Source organism: Petromyzon marinus, chromosome 3 (genome assembly GCF_048934315.1).
Source record: "Petromyzon marinus isolate PM22_M1 ecotype Great Lakes invasive population chromosome 3, UKy_Petmar_22M1.pri1.0, whole genome shotgun sequence".
Taxonomy (NCBI): Eukaryota; Metazoa; Chordata; class Hyperoartia; order Petromyzontiformes; family Petromyzontidae; genus Petromyzon; species Petromyzon marinus.
The window spans coordinates 3,255,972-3,280,770 of NC_133669.1; the positions used below are offsets into that span (position 1 = coordinate 3,255,972).

At 49.0% G+C, this 24,799-nt stretch overlaps 1 protein-coding gene across 1 annotated transcript in view; it reads right to left on the minus strand.

Moving 5' to 3' along the window:
* The window catches only part of LOC116951846 (DENN domain-containing protein 2B-like), a 55,063-nt gene extending 30,555 nt beyond the window's left edge, over positions 1 to 24,508 (minus strand). The window contains exon 1 of the mRNA XM_032970640.2: positions 23,332 to 24,508. The gene's annotated coding sequence lies outside the window, so the exon portion shown is untranslated. The remainder of the gene's footprint in view (positions 1 to 23,331) is intronic.
* Positions 24,509 to 24,799: the final 291 nt, after the last annotated feature.

Consider the following 24,799-nt stretch of genomic DNA (forward strand, 5'->3'; position numbering starts at 1 on the left):
CTCACACTCACTCACATACTCACACACTCACTCACACACTCACTCATACTCACTCACGGTTAACACACACTCACTCACACACTCACTCACATACTCACACACTCACACACACACTCACTCACACACTCACTCACACACTCACTCACAATCACTCACGGTTAACACACACTCACTCACACACTCACACACACTCACTCACGGTTAACACACACTCACTCACACACTCACTCACGGTTAACAAAGATCCCCCATATAGCCTTAACAGACTGTAGGGGCAAGTGCTGTTAGCGAGCACCTATGAAGGCCGGAACGGTACACTCACGGTTAACACTCACTCACACACTCACAAACTCACTCACTCACAATCACTCACACTCACTCACGGTTAACACACACACACTCACGGTTATCACTCACTCACACACGGTTAACACACACACTCACACACGCACGGTTAACACTCACACACACTCACGGTTAACACACACACACACTCACACACGGTTAACAAAGACAAAGATTCCCCGTATAGCCTTAACAGACTGTAGGGGCAAGTGCTGTTAGCGAACACGGTTAACACACACTCACTCACACTCACTCACGGTTAACACACACACTCACTCATGGTTAACACACACTCGCTTACGCACGGTTAACACACACACTCACACACGCACGGTTAACACACACACTCACTCACGGTTAACACACAAACACTCACGGTTAACACACACACACTCACACACGCACGGTTAACACACACACTCACTCACGGTTAACACTCACACACTCACGGTTAACACACACACACGCACGGTTAACACACACACTCACGGTTAACATACACTCACACTCACTCACGGTTAACACACACTCACTCACGGCTAACACACACATGCACAGTTAACACTCACACACTCACGGTTAACACACACACACTCATGGTTAACACACTCACTCACACACGCACGGTTAACACACACACTCACTCACGGTTAACACACATACACTCACTCACGGTTAACACACACACTCACGGTTAACACACACACACTCACGCACGGTTAACACTCACTCACGCACGGTTAACACACACTCACTCACGGTTAACACACACACACACTCACGCACGGTTAACACTCACGCACGGTTAACACACACACTCACACACGCACGGTTAACACACACTCACTCACGCACGGTTAACACACACACACTCACGCACGATTAACACACACTCACTCACGCACGGTTAACACACACTCAGTCACGGTTAACACACACTCACTCACGCACGGTTAACACACGCACGGTTAACACACACACACTCCCGCACGGTTAACACACACTAACACACTCACGGTTAACACACACACTCACTCACGGTTAACACACATACACTCACGCACGGTTAACACACACTCATTCACTTACGGTTAACACACACACTCACGGTTAACACACACACTCACTCACGCACGGTTAACACACACACTCACGGTTAACACACACTCACGCTCGGTTAACACTCACTCACTCACGGTTAACACACACACACGCACGGTTAAAACTCACACACACACTCACGGTTAACACACACACTCACTCACGCACGGTTAACACACACTCACTCACACTCACTCACGGTTAACACACACACTCACGGTTAACACACACACACTCACGGTTAACACACACTCACTCACGCACGCTTGACACACACTCACTCACGCACGGTTAACACACACACAAGTTCATCACAAAATGCCTTTGCGTGCACGCAAAAGACAAAAATCCCCCGTAAAGCCTTAACAGACTGTTGGGGCAAGTGCTGGTAGCGTGCATCTATGAAGGCCGACACAGCACACGAGACTGTGGGTTGCCAGCACCACGCCCGACAGTCTCTGTCTCCCCAGTGGCGATGTTTACTACACAACGCACCAGGTACTCATTTGAGGCTGAGTCGACCTAGGGGAGGCCCGGGACCGGTTCAGATAATCGTCACCGGTGTTGGCCGTGAGCGGGAATCGAACTCGGGTCGCCGGGTTCGTAGCGCAGCGTATCGCTGCGCGCTGTGTGCGTGCACACACACACACACAACCCACACTTGTGGACAGCCACGGAGGGTAACCGCACAACCTCACAACGTCTTGGCATGCACCCTCAACCCCAACAACAACAGCTTCATTCACAAGACGCACAAACTCAACTCAGAACATGCAAGCACAAATACACACGCGTACACTACGCATAGCCATGTATACTGTATACATGAGCGCGTACATTCACATCGTATAATTGTGCTGAATTTTTGAAGCCATGTGCCTGTCGAGGAAAGTTTTCAATCAGGGCATATTGCTTGCTATCATATATGGATCAGGAAAAAAAAGCAAGGCCACTAATAAATTAAACGGATCAAACGCTGAAAAGTTGCGCAAAGAAGCAAGGCTGTGTTGTCCTTCCCCCGCACCTCCGATTAGTGCGGTTGCCTACGTACGGTGCGAAAGAAGTCCAACATACATCATATAGATACAAGGCGAGACGCACGCTTTGAATAATGCAAAGAGACGGACAAAAGGGGGAACTCATAGACCAGTTACAATCAGAGAGCAGAGGGACAATGATAATTGGGCAGGACGCATTGCTGAAAGGATCGATGGCCACGCGTCGAGACTGGTGACTGAACGACAGCCCAAGGAGGGAATGTGCCTTAAGATGACAACGCCACGGAAATGGAGCAATGAGGCCAGCTTGTGTGCAGCTGCTCGATGGATTGTGGTATCGCGGGGTCAAAAACAGAGGGTGATGTCATGTGGATACCTTTATCCAGCAGTGGACAGAAAATGGCGATTGATGATGATGATCATGGCGAAGGGCTGTTCCTACCAATCCCAAGGCTTTTGTGCGTGACTATAGTGAACCGTGCACGTAGAGTTAGCATTTACATGGGCACATGTTCGATCGTAAACTTGCCCATGGATGTACACGCAGATTTGTTGACATTCTCCGAGTAGGATATATCAATGTAAAGCTTTGATACAGTACAACACTTGTAAATTGTTGATGTACATGTGCAGCCCTTTGTCAAACGACTGCTCGATGAGGGCTTCCCCATGCTATGTTGGTCATGGGAGTCATTTGGCCATTCTTCACTATGGTAGTCAGTGCGGGTTGGCGAAGGAGGTGGCCCAGTGTGGAGATCATGCGTGTGGTTGGGTGGGGGGTGAGCGTAGAAGTACAGGACAACAATGGATTTTTCTGCACATAATTCGTCCAATAATACAATTCTATATTAATGACAGCAATGGAATTGTTTCCATTTGTAAATAATTTGTTGAATTGGGCATAGAAATTTCCTTAATTGGCAGGACAATTTTAAAAATATTCCTTTGATTTTATGCATGTCCATATTTTCACAGATGTCCCCCCCCTACCCCAATCGATGTCTGACTTAACCCCATCGGGTCAAAACTCGCTCAGCCTGGATCGTCGCAGACCTATGCCAACGTCGCCTGCTGGCATTTGCGAGAAATTACAAAATCTTTTTCCAAAAGAGACCAGACCATGATTGCCCCCCCAAATGAGAAAGAAATCCCAGGAATAGATGCCAACCTCATCGAGCAACTGCAGCCCTTTAGTGACACGAAAGGTGACGTAAGAATGTTTGCACAGAAACGTAAGCAATTTTGCACAGAAAGGTAAACAACAAAACAACAACAACCCTATCTCTGAGATAAATGTGTTTTGCAACTTCTTGAGAAATTAACTTTTTTTAAGGTTTGCTAATCTTATTTCACATAACGGTTGCACTCAACTGATTTAGTCTCATATTCTTAGTTTTTTCGGTAAAGTCAGGTTGAAGAGAAACAACAAAATAATAAAATATATATAACAAAATAACATATATAACAATATATATTTTATTATTTTGTTGTTTCTCTTCAACGTGACTTTACCGAAAAAACTAAGAATATGAATTACTGCAGTCACGAAAGCTTTAAATCAAAATTTGATTTAGTCTCATTGCATGTAAAACTAAACGACTTTTTATTTAACAAGTAAGGTCCACTGAGCTATGTAGCTCTTTTGCAGAAGCGACCTGGTCACCACAAGTGATCGCTCAACGAATTGCCTCGTTATGTGGAAATTCATAGCAACAGCCAAATACGTTTAACGCGTGGTGTTGATTCTAAACGTGAAGGGGAAAACTGGAAGACCCGGAGAAAAGCCAACCGACCACGGGGAGAGAGAGAGAGACATCGCAAACTCCAAATATACAGCAGCAGCACGCGTAAGGCTTGGGATCGAACCCACGACCTCCTGCATACCAGGCGAGGTAGCTATCATCTCGCTACCGTGGCGTAATTAACGATCCCGTATACAAGGGGATTGTTAACGACGCCACGCAAGATGTTCCCATATAAAATAGGATCGTTAATGTCTTCAATCACTTTTTGCATTTGGGGGGGGTGTGGCGGGCGGGGGGGGGCGGTACTTGTCACAGTTAAAGGTAAAGACGACGGAACCATAGAAGGACCGTTTTGATCGGTAATCACCCATTTAGGTTTTTTTTCCTCTCCATGGCATCGAACTTTCTTTACTTCCCCCCCCTCCGCCTGCTCCGAGGAATGCAACAGCTGGCCGGAATAAAATAAACCAACAGCACTCAGGTCCCGCAAAGAATGAGCTCAGAGACTCAGAGACAGTACAGTATCGCAACTTTGAGCACGACTGGAACATTTTAAGTGTAATAATTACAGTACGCAAAAGATGTTGGGCTCGGTTTTTTTTGTTTGTGAAAAGTCGCGAGCGGTCACTGACTTTTATTTATTCACTGTACTTTTTTTTTAAGAAAAAAGGTTTAAAATTTGGGTTATAAGAATTGGATCGGAAATAATGAAAAAAAAACCCGCTCATTTTTGCACGATAACACTTACAGCCAAACTGTGTTAGAGTACGGTAACTTTAATATCCTAAAGTGATATTCTTCGTCTTCTCGAGTACTTTTGTGTAGCAACATATTTCGGTTTCGAAGCCCTAAAAATGTGAGCCAACGTTGGGCCAACGTTGGCCAACGTTGATTGGAAGCGTTGGACGAACGTTGGCCCAGCGTTCCATGTTTATTGGGTGACCCGAGTATTGTTGTGAATGATGCAGGGCTGATGTGTATGTGTGTGTTGAACTTCTTTCACGCCGTACTCAAAGAGAGCCTCGTCAGATCTCAGCTAGCCAAGCGGAGTAGAGCCCGGATAGTGCCTTGGGTGCGCGACAAGCTGAAGGCATTGCAATAAAGACCAATTGTTGTCCCATACTTCTACGCTCCCGCGTCCTATACCCACCCCGCCTTTCACCAAACCGCAGCGAGTCGTCGCTTGGCCTCAACGATACAACTCCCCGTGAGCATTCCGCGGTGCGGCAGGCCCTCATCCAGGGGAGGAGGAACGAAAGGGCTGAACGTGAACAGCGGTCGGAGGCACGGCAGTCAGCGCACACTCATGACTTAGCCGTGGTACATTCCGATCCGCGAGGATGACGATGATGACCACGTCGACGACGACGATGATGATGATGATGATGGGCTGGCTGATGAGAACGCCGGTCGCCGGAATGTAACCTCGCCTCTTTCCCCCCATTGCGAGTCGAGAGTTATTTCCATTAGTTGCCGACCACACTCCGTATTTGCCTTGCAATATCTACGCATGTCGGACTTCGTGTGGTACTGTTACCGTAGGACTCACACAGGTAAAGGTGCAGCCTCGCAATTGCTTTAATTGCTCACGTCGGTGGTGAGACACGTCTCGGATAGAGGTGGGTGGCTGGGGGGAGGAGTACCCACGCTTTACCCCACCAAAGACAACCTGTCCCCCGTCGAATGTGCGCGGTGTGACCATTTTTCGGCATTGTGCTGCTGAGTGGACAGAGTGGGGCGGGCGGCGGTGGGGGGATTAATAAACCCGCCCCATTGTTTAACCTGCCACGCCGGGAGATCGCATCCAGCCGGTGACCTCTGGATAGCAAGCCAATTGTGCTACCCAACTACACCACCCGTGGTGGCATCCCAAGCAGTTCTCGAGCAGGTACTGCAACAGCACAATGAGTTGCAGTTTTTCTAAGTACTGTACTGCAATATTTGTGTCGCCTTACCCCAGCAGCTCCGATGAGCACGGTTAGCTACGTATGGTGCAAAATCAAAGTTCAACATACATAAGATAGCTTTGTTGATAACAACAACAAGCTCCCAATCGTTCACACAAGAGTTGAAACCCTGGTCACAGCTGAGTTGTTCCAGACTCGTCATCCTTTTTCGGGTGGGGAAATGAGCACCAAGTGGTGGGATGTGCTTCAGCGAGATGTCAACAGTGTCGCATGGAGATTTCAGTACCGTGCTGGTCCTTGCCATAGGCACGTGTAATTTCCACCACGTGCTAGGCGGGGGTGGTGGGGGGGGGGCATCAGGGATGAGCAACGCACCACGCCAGACTCTTCTGAGCATTGTGAAGTTGAAATTTTAAGTGCTGAGTTTGGGAAACTTATCATATATAAGTCCCATTCTCGAAAAATGTGTTACGGCCATTTGTAACTAAAATACAATGTTTTTTTAAACATAAAATGTTACATGAACTCATCCCTATCGCAATCCACTGCTGGATGGCAAGATTTTTCACGCTGTTGGCCATTGGCATATTTTCACCATACTTCACCATCCTGAACAGTGCAGGTTGGTGAAGTGGTCGGAAGATGGGGGCAAGGAAGACGAGCCGAGGACCGGGTCACATACACAGCATCACTCTTAGACTAACGCTGCTATAGCCGTGTTGCAAGAATCGAACCCAGGTCATCTGGTCCACATTCCAGCGAGTGCGCTCACCACTGTGCCACCGCTCTACCTAAACCCCTATTGTTTTGTATGACAAGTATTTCAGGTATTGCTGCAATGATTTAAACGTTTTATAGAACAGACAGAGGAAGAGGAGGGGGGGGGGGGCTCACACATCACGTAACTCACAATTGCAATATTTGAATAGGAAGCGGCCTAATTGTCCCCCGTGTTTGTGGTGAAGCTACAGCAGTTATCTGTGTGTAAGCTCTCATCATCAGCTGCTGCAGCAGCATACAGTGGTCGTAGCCATGTATGGTCCCGTTACTCGAGCAGCCCGGGGGCCCCCGCTGACTCCAGCCCCCCCCCCCACCACCACCACACCCACCCACCCTGGGGAGCTCTGTCAAATCAGAAATGAAAAATTAACCACCAGACTTTAATGGAAAAAAATCTTCCAGATTTCAATAAAACATCCACGCTCTCTATTCCGTGGCGCTTTTAAATAAAACGTAAAAAATAAAGTTGTATCATTTATACAATGCAATAAACCTCACGTATTGTGCCTTGCAATTTAACAGTGCTTAAGTCTGAAATGCATACAGTTCCAGAGTAGTGTGTGTGTGTATATATATGCGTTTTACTGTGACTCATTCTCGAAAGCACTGCAGTGTGTGTACTAAATTATAGCATGAAACTTTAGATGGGTCAGGGAGCAAAATGCAAGTTAGAGGCATCGCTATGAAGGACGATGAATAACCCGTGGTCGACACTGATGATGGAGCGATGGGCCAAAGGAGAGAAACACACCAGATATGAACATCAACACTGAGGAGACGGGAGCGATGATATCAGCGAATGTACAAATCCGAGACGAGTTGTTCTCTCGTGTGACCTTGTGGAATGGCTACAGCCCGGGGAGACATTCATCAAGCAGTGGGTAAAGTTATGGCTGATGATGAAGTTAGATGCACAAAGAGGATGATGATAATGATGATGATGTGAACATCTGTGTTCAATGTCTTGTTAAGCTCACCATGTTGTACGAGGTTAATTACGACATTAAGACGAGGTTCCACAATATGAACCCAGTGACCCCGAGTTAAATTAGCTGTCACAGCAAACACCGGCGGTGAGTGATATGTGAACCGGCACTCGCCTATCGCAAACCCGCACGTGGCAGCGTGGTGAAGTATGGACAAAATAACTCTAAACTACACGTCGTAGGGGAGGTCCTCCCATTCAGAATCAGAAGGACAAACGGGCTGCATTGTGGGCATGATTAGCGGAAGGAGGACATGGGCCTAGACATTTCACTCTCCTCACTGCTGGATGATGGCCTTTGTTCTGGTCACGTGGGGTAATTATGATCATTCTTCACCATGCTGAGCAGTGTGGGTGGTTAGTGAAGGGGCTGCCCCTCTGGGATATCACTCGCAAACCGTGGCCGGGACTCGAACTCAGGTCGCCCACTTTACCGCTCTTCCCCCAAGTGAGAATTCTCTTTCAGGAGAGAAAAAAAAATCACTGCTGGCCCTGTGACGAGCTTTTCAGTAAAAAATATACTGTATCTGGTTCAGCGGTGTACTTTGTTACGATGTAGAGTGGTTGTACGACATTTATATAATGAGATGCCAGGAAATGGTGATATCACATCCTAAATGCAAACATTTGTTGCAAATTATTGCCGTACTGCACTGTATGTTTCAATGCGATACATTAGGTCCGCGCTGTGCAAATGGAATTGGTGGCATGCAACGCGGTATGAGAACATGAAACCCGATCAAATGCCTCTATCGCAGTGGTCAAAAATGAGTCTGATATCTCAGTATAGCACTCGGAGACGCAATCGCCTCCAGCCAAAGAAGGCCCGGAATTAAATTAAATTATAGTACTGTACTGTACGTCAGCACATGTCTGAATCACTGCCCTCATCTTTGAAAGGAGGGGGTTTAAACGTCATTTATGGCTGTCATCACGAGAATGCGTACTCGAGTTGTTGCGACAGGTTTTTTTTTCCGTAGTCCACAGAAACAAGTATGTTCGTGCATGACGAATCGTCGTCAAGGATCCACAATCGTGAACAGAGATTAATCTTGCCATCCACAAATTCTTACAAATAACCAGAGTATAGGTACGTGCATTTTTTCGCGTGTTTATACGTGAAAAAACGCTACTGACCTCAGGAAATTCATAATTACGCAAACTGCACTTTTACAAACTCTTACAATGCATGGCAAAATTTGTTTCGAGGGCTGGGTATGGCCCAACACATTTTGTAGACACTCTACAACGTGTGTATGCCGTACGATGGGGAGTTTGGAGAGATACCGTCTGTGTCTATTCAACTTCCTGTAAGGAATTTCCCCAGATGAGAGCTGGATCCACTTTAGATACTTAACTACAGTAACATGAGAACCGTCACTCATAACTTGTAATAACTGAGTTGTGGGCATTTGTTACATTTTGCGTAACATGAGTATGACACTGGGGAAAAAAACGACCTATATTCTTGATCGCAATGTTGCAGAATACAAAATCGTATTAATGCATAGTATACATAAACAACCATGGAATACTTCCGCCAGCATCAAAATATTGAATGATAAAAACTGTTTACATTTCTGGCGTACATACAATGCTGGTATATATGTATGTTCAACTTCCTTTGCACCGTACGTAGCCAACCATTCTAATCGGAGGTAGCATATAAACAGCCGAAATGCTGTTCTCTGAATGCTCTACTTCATCACAGGGTGGTAATGGGTGATCATATGGGGAACCTCAAAGGGTCCATAGCCCTTCCTGTGTCCACGGGCAGCTCTTTGGGGGTCGCCCGTGTGTCATTGGTGATACCCAGCGGCATCGTGTCGAGCGGTCATCACGGACAACACCACCGGCGCTGTCACCACCTCCGTCCGCATCACTTCCTTCTGCCACCATCCCTCAGCTGCTCCTCCACAGCTGAAACCGAACTCCACAAGAGCGCCCTTCCATTCCCGCCCCCTCCGATTAGCACGGTTGGCTACGTACGGTGCAAAAGAAGTCCAACGTACATACAGTAAATGCCTCCATCTGGCTTCACGTCTGCCCCTCGGTCCCCAACCTGCCAAGTGCCCCTCAAAACGCCCGCCCCTCCTCCGTCCTAAACACGAGCTCCAAGCTGCTCTCCCTATCCCTGCCCATTGAATTCCTGGCATCTTACGCACGTACGTGCGTGCCTTATATACTGCAATCCGTAGGGCTGCTCAATGCATAGACATTATCACGTGAATGTGATTTATAACGAAAGAGATAATTTTGTTCCCAAAGCTCCATGGCTTACAATTCTGCATCTACAAGTATAAACATATTTGCAGATATACGGGGGCGGGCGGCGGGCGGGGGGGGGTTGGCGCTACTCAATCCTGGCTGCCCATAAACCTGCGCATGTGTTCATGTTTAGGCATTTATGACATTTAATTTTTCTGTATGGACTCAAATTACAGAGATAGCTCTCAAGCGCTCAAGTGCCCGCGCTTTATCTGGCACTCTCCACGGTTGTTGGATATCTAAGATGCGATTGCGTGCGAGTGTTTTCCTGGAGGCACTAGAGAAACAACCCCCCACCCCACCTCCTGCCTCCCACCTCTACGCTTTGCCAACCCCGATGGCCGTGCGGGCATGTTGCCGTGATCCTCCCTGGATTGTGGTATAGGGGCCGGTCTCACATTTCTCGATTTCAGTAGCGACGCCACGTGTCACGCCGCGGACATCAATCGGCGGAGGTGCCCACGTGTAAGCGTGCGTGCGTGCGTGCCTGTCTCAGGCGACTTGGGAGGAACGTCCTACGTGCAATTCATTCCATGCACCAGGCAGAATGTTCGGGCAATGTGTGTGGTAAAAGCGTTGCAGCGATACAGCGATGCCACGATACATAGCTATGATATAAGCACCACGACAATCGTACGGTATAGTGCATTGTGCATAAGATCGTCATATCGTGATGCCAGGTCACGCTTGCATACAATATTTTATCCTGGTGTCTTGTGTTGTCGTCTGGGTAAACAAAATGAAGCTGAAACTCAATACTTGCCGTTTCTCATTTTATTTCAATATTTTTTTTTATAACAAATTATCTCTGACATCACCAGCGTTGGCCGTGAGCGGGAATCAAATTCGGGTCGCCTGGTTCGTTGCACAGCGCGCTAACCGCTACGCTACCCCTCCCCACTGCGTGTGCGCACAACAAAGATCCCCCGTATAGCCCTAACAGACTGTAGGGGCAAGTGGCTGTTAGCGAGCACCTATGAAGGCCCGCACGGCACACGAGGGGGTGGGTGGCCAACACCACGCCCGGCCGCCTTTGTCTCCCTAGGAACGATGTTTACACATCGCACCATGTACTCATTTGAGGCTGAGTCGACCTAGGGGAGGCCCGGGACCGGTTCAGATAATCGTCACTGGTGTTGGCCGTGAGCGGGAATCGAACCCGGGTCGCCGGGTGCATAGCGCAGCGTAGCGCTAACCGCTACACTACCGCTCCCCACACACATACAAAGACATACGCACACGCGCGAGCACAGCGCACACACACATTCACAGGCGCCTGCATGTAATATGCTCACCACGTGCTCGCCACATATCTCCTGCAGATCACAAGCCAAACGTCGTGGAACATGCCCATCATCGCATGCAATATTCATGACGCGCGCAACACGCAATTCATCACGCTCCCGGCGAGAGTCGACACGTCATCTGCACGTCGCTCATTCGACACGCGCTCATCACGGCCCCTAAACGTGTTCAACATCACGGGCATCGCTCGTTGGTCGAGAGAAGTCTTTGTGCTCGAAAGCAGTTTGCGTTTCAGCAAGTGCCCCAATCTCCCCCGAACGTTCCAGCTAACCCTTGCTCATCCATCCTCTTATCTCAAGCAGAGAATGGAGACTTTACCTATACCCCCCCTCCTCCTCCCTCCGGTTCCTCTCCCCCGTCCTCTACGACAACCTCCTTGCTGCTTCTATTTATCCTCCTACTTTGATTTCAGTCTCTCCGAATCTCTATCACCTCCCCCATCTCACAGGCAACACGAGGCCCGTGACACGTGGAGGATCGGTGACCGAGTGACACCGGCGGCATTACAGGAAAGGCGACGCCGGTGCGATTTGCCCCGCGCGTAAAACATTTTCGGTGGGTGCAAACAAATGCATATTAGAGACACGTCGCCAGCAACATTTCTAAAACCAAAAAAAATGCCTTCCACTTCCCCCCAAGAGCAATTTCAAGTGCTCCCCCTGTGAGGATGGACTTTACACATTTTATCTCGGGGTCGTCAAGGGTCGCTTTCAAAGTGAAGTTATTTTTTTAAAGCACGTGACTTTGACGCACAACGGCATGCTCTTCTTTTGAATGATGCCATCTAGTTCACCGTTGACCGGCTGCGGGTTTGCTGTCCCCGTTCGCAACAGGTTTGATTTTGCGCGTGAGTGAACGAACGGGGCCCAGCGGGAAGGGCCGTGTCAAACGCGTGCCACCCGACCCAATGCAGAGCGTCTCTCCCTGGTTGGAAGACGGGCGAGGGGTGACGCTTGTCGGAGAGGGTCAAGCGGGCAGTGTGAGATTGCCTGCCAGTGGTGGCGTGAGCTCACCTGGGAGGGCTAAACAACGGTGGTGTTGTGTTTATGCTTGGAGAGGGGGGGTGGTGTGGAGGAAGAGTGAGAACAGCAGGGGGTAGGAAGGGAATGTTGTTTTGTGAGGAATCGCTACGTTCGCCGAGTCAAAATCACCCATTTTTTTTCACGCAGTTGAAATGCGCGACTTGCAATCGGTGCAACCAATGTGGAAGCTTACCGTTAAGTGAGCTTCCCCCAAACTGATACGTACGCGCGAGACGCGCGTCAGGCGCGTGCGTCTTGACAGGTCCGCCGGTTTGAAACACGCTGCCTGCTTCACGGGAGAATATGAACCGTGGAGGCTTCAAAAGCGCCGAAGTTGAGTAATGTGTATGGGTGCTCGCCAGTAAATCCCCAAATGTGCTTAAAAGGTCAATCAGGCTCCCCTCCGTATCACTTCCAACGCCACGGTACGGACACTCGGCACAGCCCCCCCCCCCTCAGCGCACACCCCCACCGCCACCCTCACGACTACAGCTCCCATAGCTGGGCGACCCCTGACCTCTGACTGTCGCCATGGTGAGTCTGCCCCCATTCCCTCCAACATAATCCACCCCAGCAGCTGCATACCGAAAGCTCATGCACACAGAATCTTTACTTATACGCGGAGTGGTGCATTTTTGACGCATTCCATCCATATGGAGAAGCGTCTCTGCATTTGCTTTGTCTGTAAATGGGCGCTGGTGTGGGGGTGGGTGACAAGATAGAGTTGTGCTTTTTTATGGATTTAGCAAAAACTTTACAACAGATTACAGAAGTTGGTCCCACATACGCTGTTTAGTATGTCAAGATCAGCCCACGACTTTTCGAATTGTATGTATCCTAGTCGCCGCAGTTATTTATTATTTATGGAAGCCCGCTGACTTGAATTTGATACTCAACACTTATGTCACAATGTGGAACTTTTCATTAAATGAGCTAACCTCCTCACTTACTATGACAGATATTTAAAAAAAAAACAATTACAAATTAAGTGTAACATTTATAGGCATTCAACATATTTCAATGGGGCACACATGGACTGGGGGAACTGTGGTGCTGTGGTTAGCACACTTAGCTATGAACCTGGTGACCTGTGTTCAATTCCTAGCCGTGGGCCTACTCACCCTTCACCAACTCGCACTAACCAGCACGGTGAAGTTATGGTCAAACAACACTCATGACTGACATGAGGTTGGCAGGCCTTCATCCAGCAGTGGATTAACAGAGGGGGCAATACATGATTTATTACTAAACATTGATTACAATAATGTCTGAATGTAAAAGCATGCAGCAGCAAAGAAACGAGAAAGAGCTTCAATGGGTCTGCTGGTTACGAATCATTAAAAGGAAATGCAGTTGAAAAAATATGTAAAGGAAATGCAATTGCTGAATACTTTACCATGAAGGAAAACTGTCTGCCTGTGTTATATGGAAAGCTGTGCATGTTATTAAAAGCGGTGCGATATGGAGAGATTGAGGTGGGAACGGTGACACAGCGATCACGATGGACCATTGTGAGCTTTGATTACTGGTCACGGATAAGATCTAGTGGCTACGGGCGCCACGGTGGCTAGGAGATGTTAGCTCCCCTCGTCTGGTGTACAGGAGGTCGTGGGTTCGATCTCGACCCTGACGCTGTTGTATCTTTGGAGTTTGCGTGTTCTCCCCGTGGTCGCGTGGATTTTTCTCTGGGTCCTCCAGTTTTCCTTCCACATTTAGAATCAACATCACTCGTTTAGAGTATTTGGCTGCTATATATTTCCAAATGATACGTCACTTTGTTGAGCTATCATTTGTGGCCAGGTCGCTTCTGAAAAGAAGCTACATAGCTCAGTGGGCCTTACCTGATAAAATATAAAATAGTTTAGTTTAGAGTTGCTATCTGAACTGGTCCCTGGGCCCCCACTCTGTTGATCAACTCGCACCAACTAGGATGGTGAAGTATGGTTAAACAACTCCCCCCCCTCCCTTTCCCCATGTCGTATAGTGTGAGGAGGCCTTCATTCAGCCGTCAGTTGACTAAGGGCTGTGAATTATTGTCAATATTAATAAGCAGATCATACATTGACACCTCCCAAGTTTTAAACAACACTTTGCATAGGTGCTGAAGTAACCGTGGAAGTCGATGTAGCTTTTCCATTCCACTTCTTTTCCACTATGAGAGAATATAACAAATAAAGTTGACAACGCCTAAGCCCTTGATAAACCTGCGCGTGAACGCTGTATGTTGACTTGGGTATCAAATGACACAGCAGGCATTCAGGGAGGGAGGCTTGTTGACAGGGAAAACGAATTCCAACACCTGGAGAATATGCTCATGGGCAGCTCTGAGCTGTCGGCAGATGTCCTGGCTCCCAAGGAGGATGAGCCTTTAACGCCATTGCTTGCGTAACAGTGGTGTAAAAAGTTGCCTGTCCTGTCGTCTTCACACACAAAAAACAAGTTATGTCTCGTCACGATCGAGTCCTCTCGTCTTCTCCATGCTTGAAAGACACAGCTAAACCTGAAAAGAACACCTGCGCCAGATTGAAATAGCCCAGGTGGCTGGGTGAAGAATACACGTTCGACTGTGCGAGGAGCTCACGGATATTGCAATAGCGAGTGGGATATCCTCCATCACGCGAGGCCGTGTTGGCTACAGCGTGCCCAGAGCAGCTGCTGTTTAGCCAGCAAGGAGGTTGCCAAACGGGCCATGGCACAAGGGTGGAGAGCAGAGTAGAATGTCTGCCGCGTAAAGCGTCGGTGTTCAATCCTGCCTGTTGTTAAGCTACTCTTTGGTTCCTTCGGTAAAGTCACGTAGGTGAAAAAATAAGAATAAAAAAATACAAATCTGATTTTTAAAAAAAATATGCTTATTTTTATTTTTTCACCTACGTGACTTTACCGAAAGAACCAAAGAGTATGGATCCTTGCAGTCACTAAAACTTCAAATCTAGAATGGTGTTAAGGTGTTTTGTTGTTGTTTTTGTTGTTGTGTATAACTGATGTTGGGTCGAGCTGTAAAGATTAAATCCCGAGCTGCCGCAGCATTTTCAGTTGCTGTAATTGTCACACTTCGGAATTGCGATCAGATTCAAGAATTATTTCAATTGTTTCAATTCTTGAATTACCGGAGGCATTGTTAGTACCTCCGGTGACTGATCGCAAGGGTCACGTGAACCAATTACATACAACGCATACGAATCAAAGTTAACCAATTCGTACACAGGCACACACATATAATCTTACCACGAGCTTAACAACTGATTTAAATTGAGAAATCGATGCTTCGTATAGAACGTCATGACTTACCCGTCTATAACCCATAACCTCATCAGCGGGACGTCATCATTCTACACAGCCTGGCGCAAACGCTGCGGTGAAGTCACACCACTTAGCAATGGATGGGTTAAGCTAGCTGGTGTTGTTGCTGCTGCTGCTGATAATGATTTTGCATGCGACTGTGTTGATGCGCGTGTCGTGATTGTGCAACGTTCTCTTGCGTACAGGTTTGCGTGAACGTCATTGCGAGAGGGTTGTGAATTGGGGAGCTTGAGCGAACGCGCGTGGGTGCGCGTGCGTTGTGGAGCGGTGGTGCAGCGGTTAGCGCTACGCTGCGCTACGGACCCGGCGACCCGAGTTCGATACCCGCTCACGGCCAACAACCGATGACGATTATCTGAACCGGTCCTGGGCCTCCCCTAGGTCGACACAGCCTCAAATGAGTACCTGGTGCGGTGCGTAAACATCGCCACTGGGGAGACAAAGGCGTGGGTTTGCGGTTGTGATGTTGCCTCCGTAAGCCTCGCGTGCGTACGTGCGAGTTTTTTGCGCGAGGATTTGTCGGCTTCAAGTATACGTGGGATCGTTCGTGTTACTCATCAGTGAGCTCCGCCGGCAGGCGAGCGAGGAGGCTGCGTTGGCTGGGTCACGTAGCCCGCGTGCCCAGGGCAGCTTCTGTTCGGGCCGGACAGGAGGAGGAGGGCTCAACGGGGCTCGGCACGGGCTGGAGGAGAGATGGCAGCTGGTGATGCCGGGGAGATGCGGAGCTAAGAGAGTGGACTTAATCTCTGGTTATTTCGGTAAAGTCGCGTGATTTTACCTAAAGAACCAAAGAATATAGATTCTTGCAGTCACGAAAGCTTCAAATCAAGACTGAGTGGACTTGCCAGTAACTGGCAAACAGCGGTGTCAAGATCGGCCTCTGTGGAGGAGGAGGCTCGTGAAGGACGCTGCTGATACTGCTGGGAAGTTGGAGGCAGTCGCCCTCCAGCAAGAGCGGAGGGCAGAGGAGAGCGACGCTCACAACAACGAGCGGAGCGCGCCGGGCGGATAAAACGCGGCGAGTTGTCAGTAGGGAGCCACCGGTGGTCGTGCATCTTGCCAGTCTCATCTGAGTGAGTCAACGCACGGCAAACTGGGTCCGTGCCGTGAACCTCCTGCCAGCAGAGAGCCTTACACGCCTCTCGAAACGGCCTCAAGGTGCACCTAGCCTGGCACGAGCGCCGTGGTGGCGCCACCGCCACTTAATGGCGATTGGTGGCTGCTGCTGCTGTTGTTGTTACTGTGTGGGGTGGTGTAGCGGTTAGCGCTACGCTACGCCACGTACCACCAGAGTTCGATTCCCGTTCACGGCCACCAACGCCGGTGACGATTATCTCAACCGGTCATGGGCCTCCCCTAGGTCGACTCAGCCTCAAATGAGTACCTGGTGCGGTGCGTAGTAAACATCGCCACCGTTGGGAGGCGGGCGGGCGGGCGGGGTGGATGGGGGGGGAGACAAAGGTGGCCGGCGCTTGGTGCTGGGCAACCCACCCAACCTTCGTTCGTCTGTGGCGGCCGTGCCAACCTTCATCGCCAACAGCCACTTGCCCCAGCAGGCTGTGTACAGGCTACACGGGGGAGCTTTGTCTTTGTCGCGGTGTGTAACGGTAGAGCTCCTCCACACGCGCGCACCGCTTGTGTCGCGACATTCTTTGCGCGCCTGGCGTCCATCTGGGGACGTGAGTACAGTGCGCTTTGTTTTGTGGTGGTGGTTCGGGGTTTTAACTCCATTGAAAAAGTTTACTCTTCGTGACAACAAATGACCACGGGTACAATCCGTCCGGAGGGCCCAGCCACTCGACCCAGACACCCAGGCGCGTGGTTCACCCGGATTACTCGCCCATAGGCACTGATGAACCAGCTACCAAGCCACGTGGGTGTGCCGCCACCTTAGCCGCTCACCCAAACAAACAAACGAAAAAATCTACACGGCCATTCACTCACAAACCTCACCCCCGTCGACCTGTGGAAATAAAGCCACTCAGATACATCTGTGCCGTGTGTCCACTGCACTGGGCAAGCCACCTCAACCATCAGCTACCGAGCGTATTACACACACACATCGTGAAAGCCACCTGAATAACCGAGTCGCGTTGTCGTTCAAACCGAAGAATCTGGCCCCCGACTTCCCAGCCACCTCGCCCGCTGGCTATACGTGGCCGGCGAGCCATCATTCACACGGACATTGAATCGGAAGCCCTACCCAAAGTCATCAGCCGTTGTTGATCCCCAAGCAGCCAGCTATGAACCATCAGACCATAGTCTTGGTCACATCTGGCTTCAAGGCCGACGTCGAATTTGAAAAGGGTTAATAAAGGCCTTGGCTAACGAATACAGTCGAGGATTCCAAATGTCCCACCTAAATTACTGTGGCGCAGCAGATCGTCGGTATGGCTGCGATGGGAGAAGGGATCGCCTCCGTTGCATATCCGACCGCTGTTTTCTTTCATTAGGGGCTGCTCTCAAGACGGCTAAAAACTACTCGATTATATAAATAAATACGACCAGAGAAAGTTAATGACACTTCGCTTCTGATGGGTGGTCAAAACTACTCACGAAAGAGTACTCAAAAAAAGTTGGCACCGACTTAACGCCGAGTTTATTTTGAAAGCCTCATCACCATCAGCCCTCTGCTCGAGCGGCAACGAGGGGGTGGTGCGCGGTTCCCCAGTGTCGTTTTGGTGGTGGTGGTGGTGGTGATGACATCACCGTGCCCCAGCGGTGAGATGGAGCCAGAAAGGGCCTGGACCACGTTCCACTACTTTTTTTGGCAGGAGCGATGTACTCGGTTCGGAGTACTTCCTGCGAATATTTCTTCCTGGAAATTGTGGGGTTTTTTTGTCCTATCGAGTACCCGACATCGGCGAAGACAGAGTTAAGTAACGCTTACACACACAGCTAGTTAAACAAAGCACAAGATAAAACTGAAGCTTCAACTGGACGAAAAAAATGTTTATACAAAGTCCCACAAAAGGAAACCGTTGAACAATCTCTATTTTAGTTGAATGCTTCCACAGCCTGAACCCACTTCTGTTGCGAGTCACAATATTTAGACCGTAAACTTTACCAGTGGTTCCCAACATTTCTGGATCCACGGGCCACTGTCAGTGGAAGAAAAATCATGATGCGCAACAGCTCCACGGATCACCGGTGGTCCAATGACCGCAGGTTGTGAACCACTGATCTAGAAGATGCCCCCACTGCCGGTATTTTCGCTATAACCGAGAGAGCTCATGAGACGTGACTTTGTGAAGCGTGTGGCCACAGCACACACGGAAACTACAACTTACAGTGCATGGGCCAGAGCAGACATTGGTACCACCTAAGGTAGCAGAGGCTGGTCGTAGGCCTTCATCCAGCAGTGGATTGTTCATGGATGATGATGGTGATTCAGTATTTGATTGTATAACAGTATGAATATGTGCATTCATAAAAATAAAAACTCGGTCTTTAATTTCTTTACAAGGTTGTTGTTTATATTGGTGTGCCAACATGTAGAAGAGAATTAAGCCAAATACCCATATACTGACTCAATATTTTCAGCAGTAAAGTTAAATAACGTCCCTAATGGAAATGCGCAAAGACACGTTTGCAAGAACGATTTGGGGCTCAAAGCACATACGTGTTGTTTTTCCTGCATTCATCAAAAGTTATGGAAGATAATTTTCAATCCAATTACAACCTCATTTATAGATTAAGTAGGAATATAAATATATCATCAGCATAAATTAATCGTTGACTGCGTCAACTTTAGTATGATATTATATGTAAACAGTTTTATTTGAACCCACGTCCATACATCTAATTGCTCCTGGTGATGCCAATCAGGAGGTGATTCTCACATCATGATTCTTGCCGGACCACTACTTTTCAAAATCGACTGAATTTGACCCATCTCATCAGAACTCTGAAGTACTTGCCAGGTTGAACTTGCAAAGTACTTGGATGGTTGACCACCATGTACAAACAGGTTGTCATAGGCAGCTATAGGGCTATGTAGTGGGCAGCAGAGGGTAGTACAGAAAAATCCATGACGTATTGTGTTGTTCTATGCCCACGCGTCTGAGCCTCTCCACCTCCAACCCACACTGACCAGCGTGGTGAAGTATGGTCGTATAATCCCCACGACCCACGCGGCATGGAGAGGCACTCATCCAGAAGTTGACTGAAAAAAGGGCTGTACATGTACGCATCAGTCAAGATTACTATAGTCAATCCCAAGGATACGTAAATGGTTCTTTGGGTTTTAATTCATAATCGGGTTTCAAGGTTCAATTGCCGCTGGCAATCCATATGCTCACATAGCGTTGTAATCAATGTGCTGGAGTTTTTTAAAAAATCAACATTGATTTTAAAGACCCTGGCTATGTTTTTGAAACTCACCCCAATGAGAACATAGGACCATTAGTGATCCACATCACACCACATACTCCGTAATAATTATTTTTATTCTGCCGACAACAGTGGTGGTAACAGTGGTGGTGCTGTCCAATTGGGGGCCCGAAGCAGAAATGAAATTAGTTTTGGGTGAGGGCGGGAGGGAGGGCATTTAATTATTTAAAATCCTAGTTAGATGACATAAGAGATATACATAAGAGTCAGATTTAGTGAGATAAGAGATATTTAGACAAAAATAGTGATGTAGTGAGTTGGAATGTTGTGTTTGTTTATGTTAACCATTAACTGTTTATGAGGATTTTAATTTGATGCATCCCGAATCTTTTGTAGATGAATTCGAGGCCCCTTGAGCTATTCGGGGCCATGTTCTTTTGCTTTATTTGCTAACGCGCAGGCGCCGCCACTTGTCAGTAAAAACAAATAACTACATTGAAATTAGAAATGACTCTACAATACTTTAATAGTAAATATCCTAACCTGGTTTGAAATACAAATTGAATGAAGCATTTCACGTAGCTGCTGGCTGTAGCATTTGTGTACATAGCCTATACTCTTAACAAAGGTCTCCCGTATAGCCTTAACAGACTGTTGGGGCAAGTGCTGTTAGCAAGCACCTATGAAGTCGGAGAGGGTGGGTGGCCAGCACCAGGCCCGGCCGCCTTTGTCTCTCTAGTGGCGATATTACACATCGTACAAGGTACTCGTCTGAGGTTGAATCGACCGAGGGGAGGCCCAGGACCCTAAACGCACACTTACACAAACTTCCATTGATGAAGCAGCAACCTTTATTGCTTAATCAATAGTTGTGCATATCAAATCTCCCACTGGATAACTCATACAATAACAATACTTGTTGACAACCCTTTGTCATTGCTTGCATGTCTCCCGTCTCCATTCCGTGTCATTCATTCGTGGGGATTGTTTGTCCATACTTCACCACGATGTTCAGTGCGGCTGTGTGAAGAGGGAGGGAGGAGGGGGGGATAGTGAGTGAGCGCTCCCGGGATCGATGCAAGATATCATTCACCACTGATGTGGTTAGCCGGGACCGGGATTGGGACTCGGATGGCCGGCGGGTACACGATGATGAATCACCGCTCCCCCGGCCAGATGATGTATCCACCCAGGTGTCAAAATACCCGTCCCGTGTGCACCCAACTCATCGCTTCAGCTCTCCCTTGATCCGCAAAGCACGGCAAGTGTGGGTTTTTTTTTAAACACAGTTGCTATGCACGGGCCCCAAACGTCAAGCGGGTGAGCAACAAACAGCACGAGCAAAGGTAAGAGTTAACACGTTTCTTTCACTTGAGCTTTGGCTATGAAAGCTTGTGGGGGGGGGGGGGAGACATTCCAAAGTCGAGCAGTGCGAGGGATCATAGTAATGGGTGGAGGAATCAATGAGTGAAGTTAACAGGAACGGAATCCACGGTAGTAGCGATAGAAGAGTGATAAGGAGGCGACTCAGTGAGTGCTGGGTCATCAAGCAATCACCCTGACTGCTTCACTAGTACATTGAATTATAATCCAAGTGCAGTGAGGCATGGGCTGGGTGCTCTATGGTATGTATGTTGAGCTTCTTTCGCACCGTACTTAGACAACCATGCGAATCACATATGACAGCAGCACAAGTCCAACTTCGGCGACCGTGTACACGTCCCGACCGTTCACTTGACCCAGACTCTCACTTGACCCACAGTCTCACTTGACCCAGAGTCTCACTTGACCCAGACTCTCACGTGACCCAGACTCTCACTTGACCCAGAGTCCCACTTGACCCAGACTCTCACTTGACCCAGACTCTCACTTGACCCAGACTCTCACTTGACCCACAGTCTCACTTGACCCAGAGTCTCACTTGACCCAGAGTCCCACGTGACCCAGAATCTCACGTGACCCAGACTCTCACGTGACCCAGACTCTCACTTGACCCAGACTCTCACTTGACCCAGAGTCCCACTTGACCCAGACTCTCACTTGAGCCAGACTCTCACTTGACCCAGACTCTCACTTGACCCACAGTCTCACTTGACCCAGAGTCTCACTTGACCCAGAGTCTCACGTGACCCAGACTCTCACGTGACCCAGACTCTCACGTGACCCAGACTCTCACTTGACCCAGAGTCTCACTTGACCCAGAGTCTCACTTGACCCACAGTCTCACTTGACCCACAGTCCCACTTGACCCAGACTCTCACTTGACCCAGAGTCCCACTTGACCCAGACTCTCACTTGACCCAGAGTCCCACTTGACCCAGAGTCTCACTTGACCCACAGTCTCACTTGACCCAGACTCTCACTTGACCCAGAGTCCCACTTGACCCAGACTCTCACTTGACCCAGACTCTCACGTGACCCAGACTCTCACTTGACCCAGACTCTCACTTGACCCAGAGTCTCACTTGACCCAGAGTCTCACTTGACCCACAGTCCCACTTGACCCAGACTCTCACTTGACCCAGAGTCCCACTTGACCCACAGTCTCACTTGACCCACAGTCTCACTAGACCCAGAGTCCCACTTGACCCAGAGTCCCACTTGACCCAGACTCTCACTTGACCCAGAGTCTCACTTGACCCAGACTCTCACTTGACCCCGACTCTCACGTGACCCAGAGTCTCACTTGACCCAGACTCTCACGTGACCCAGAGTCTCACTTGACCTAGACTCTCACTTGACCCAGACTCTCACGTGACCCAGACTCTCACTTGACCCAGAGTCCCACTTGACCCAGAGTCCCACTTGACCCAGACTCTCACGTGACCCAGAGTCTCACTTGACCCACAGTCTCACTTGACCCAGACTCTCACTTGACCCAGAGTCCCACTTGACCCAGAGTCCCACTTGACCCAGACTCTCACTTGACCCAGAGTCTCACTTGACCCAGACTCTCACTTGACCCCGACTCTCACGTGACCCAGAGTCCCACTTGACCCAGACTCTCACTTGACCCAGACTCTCACGTGACCCAGAATCTCACTTGACCCAGAGTCCCACTTGACCCAGAGTCCCACTTGACCCAAAGTCCCACTTGACCCAGCCTCAGCAGCGCTAAGGCTGCTCTATCTCTCTCCACAGACGCGTCCGTCTCATGCCCCTTTTCAGTCGAAGCTGACCTTAGCGTTCACGTGTAAACGTCTCTGGAACCCCGCTTGTGATGGAACGCGGCACTGCACTCACCTCTTTGCGGAGAGCCGCCGTGGGATGAACGGTAAGGATGCGAGGAGGAGGAAGATCCTTCAGCCCGTCATGCACATCGCATGCATGCACACACGGCCCTCCCCGTCTCCCCTCGCTCCCCTCTCTCTCTCTCTCTGTCTCCACCCTTGTAGAGTTGACTAGTTTTGTCTCTCAACCACCTCCTGGCGCTCTCTCTCTCACCAACTTTCTCGTGTATTGTAACTCGCTCACAATTCTATTCCTTTTTTTACTCGACCCACTCTCTCTCTGTGTCTGTCTGCCTTCCTCCCCGTTGCTTTGCACCGTCTCTCCCAAGTTGTCTCTCGCGCAGCCCCCCCCTCTCTCTCTCTCCCCAGCTGTGTCTCTTCCCTCCTGCTCCTCCTCCTCTGTGTGAGTGAGCAGCAGAATGCTGCGGAAACTTTGTAGAGTTCCATCTCGCCCGGCCATAGGCTGAGCCTACGCGAGAGGACCCGCCCACTCACGTCGGACAAAAGGAACACTCCTCAGCATCACCAAGTGTCAGGACACACACTAACACACACACCGCTCAGCTACCTCGACCAGACCACCTTCCTCTCAATTTTCCAGTCATCTACCACCATCACCAGCAGCAGCATCGATTACATCATTGTCATCATCCACCCCTTCCATCATCGACGAACAACATTATTATCAATCATCTACCAGCTCTGAAGTCTTCTTGATCATCAGGGTTTTTAGTCATGAAACCATCATCAACCATAAAGATACCATCATCATCATCTACCACTATCATCACTAATCTACCACATCACCATCTGTCATCTATCACAGAATCTACTATCATGAATCATCTACCAGCTCCACCGTCACCTCCAGGGGCGGAGCCAGGGGGGTGACAGGGTAGACAATTGTCACCACCGAAAAAAAATCTAAAATGTGAAACATTCTGCATATAAGTGTACGACACTCGGTCTGGCGGACTCCGTGCAACTGCATTGTCAGAGTGTGTCGCCAACCGATGGCGTCTAGTTCAACAGCCTGACTCTCTCTAAATCATTCTTGAAATTAAAATGTGTTTAATGTCACCCCGGGCTGAAAATCCTGGCTCCGCCCCTGGTCACCTCGACTATCCTCTCTCTTGTCTCAAATCATCTATCCCCATCGTCATCAGTAATGTTCCTAACGTCATCATCATTTACAGCATCATCAACCACCATATTCAGGCATCTACCGGTTCTACCAACATCTTGAATCATATACCATCACCACCACCATCAGTCACCTACCATCGTCAGCCATCTACCACACCATTTACCACATCATCATCGTCATCACCAACCCCAGCAGCAGCTTCAAGACTGAATGTGGGTTTAGAAGGTGCAGTGTTTGTACAGCCCAGAAGAGAGGCGGCGTGCATCTCCCCACCCTCCCGATTAAAAACCAAGCCAGGTTCCCCTGGGGAATTGGAATCATCATCTGGGCTACG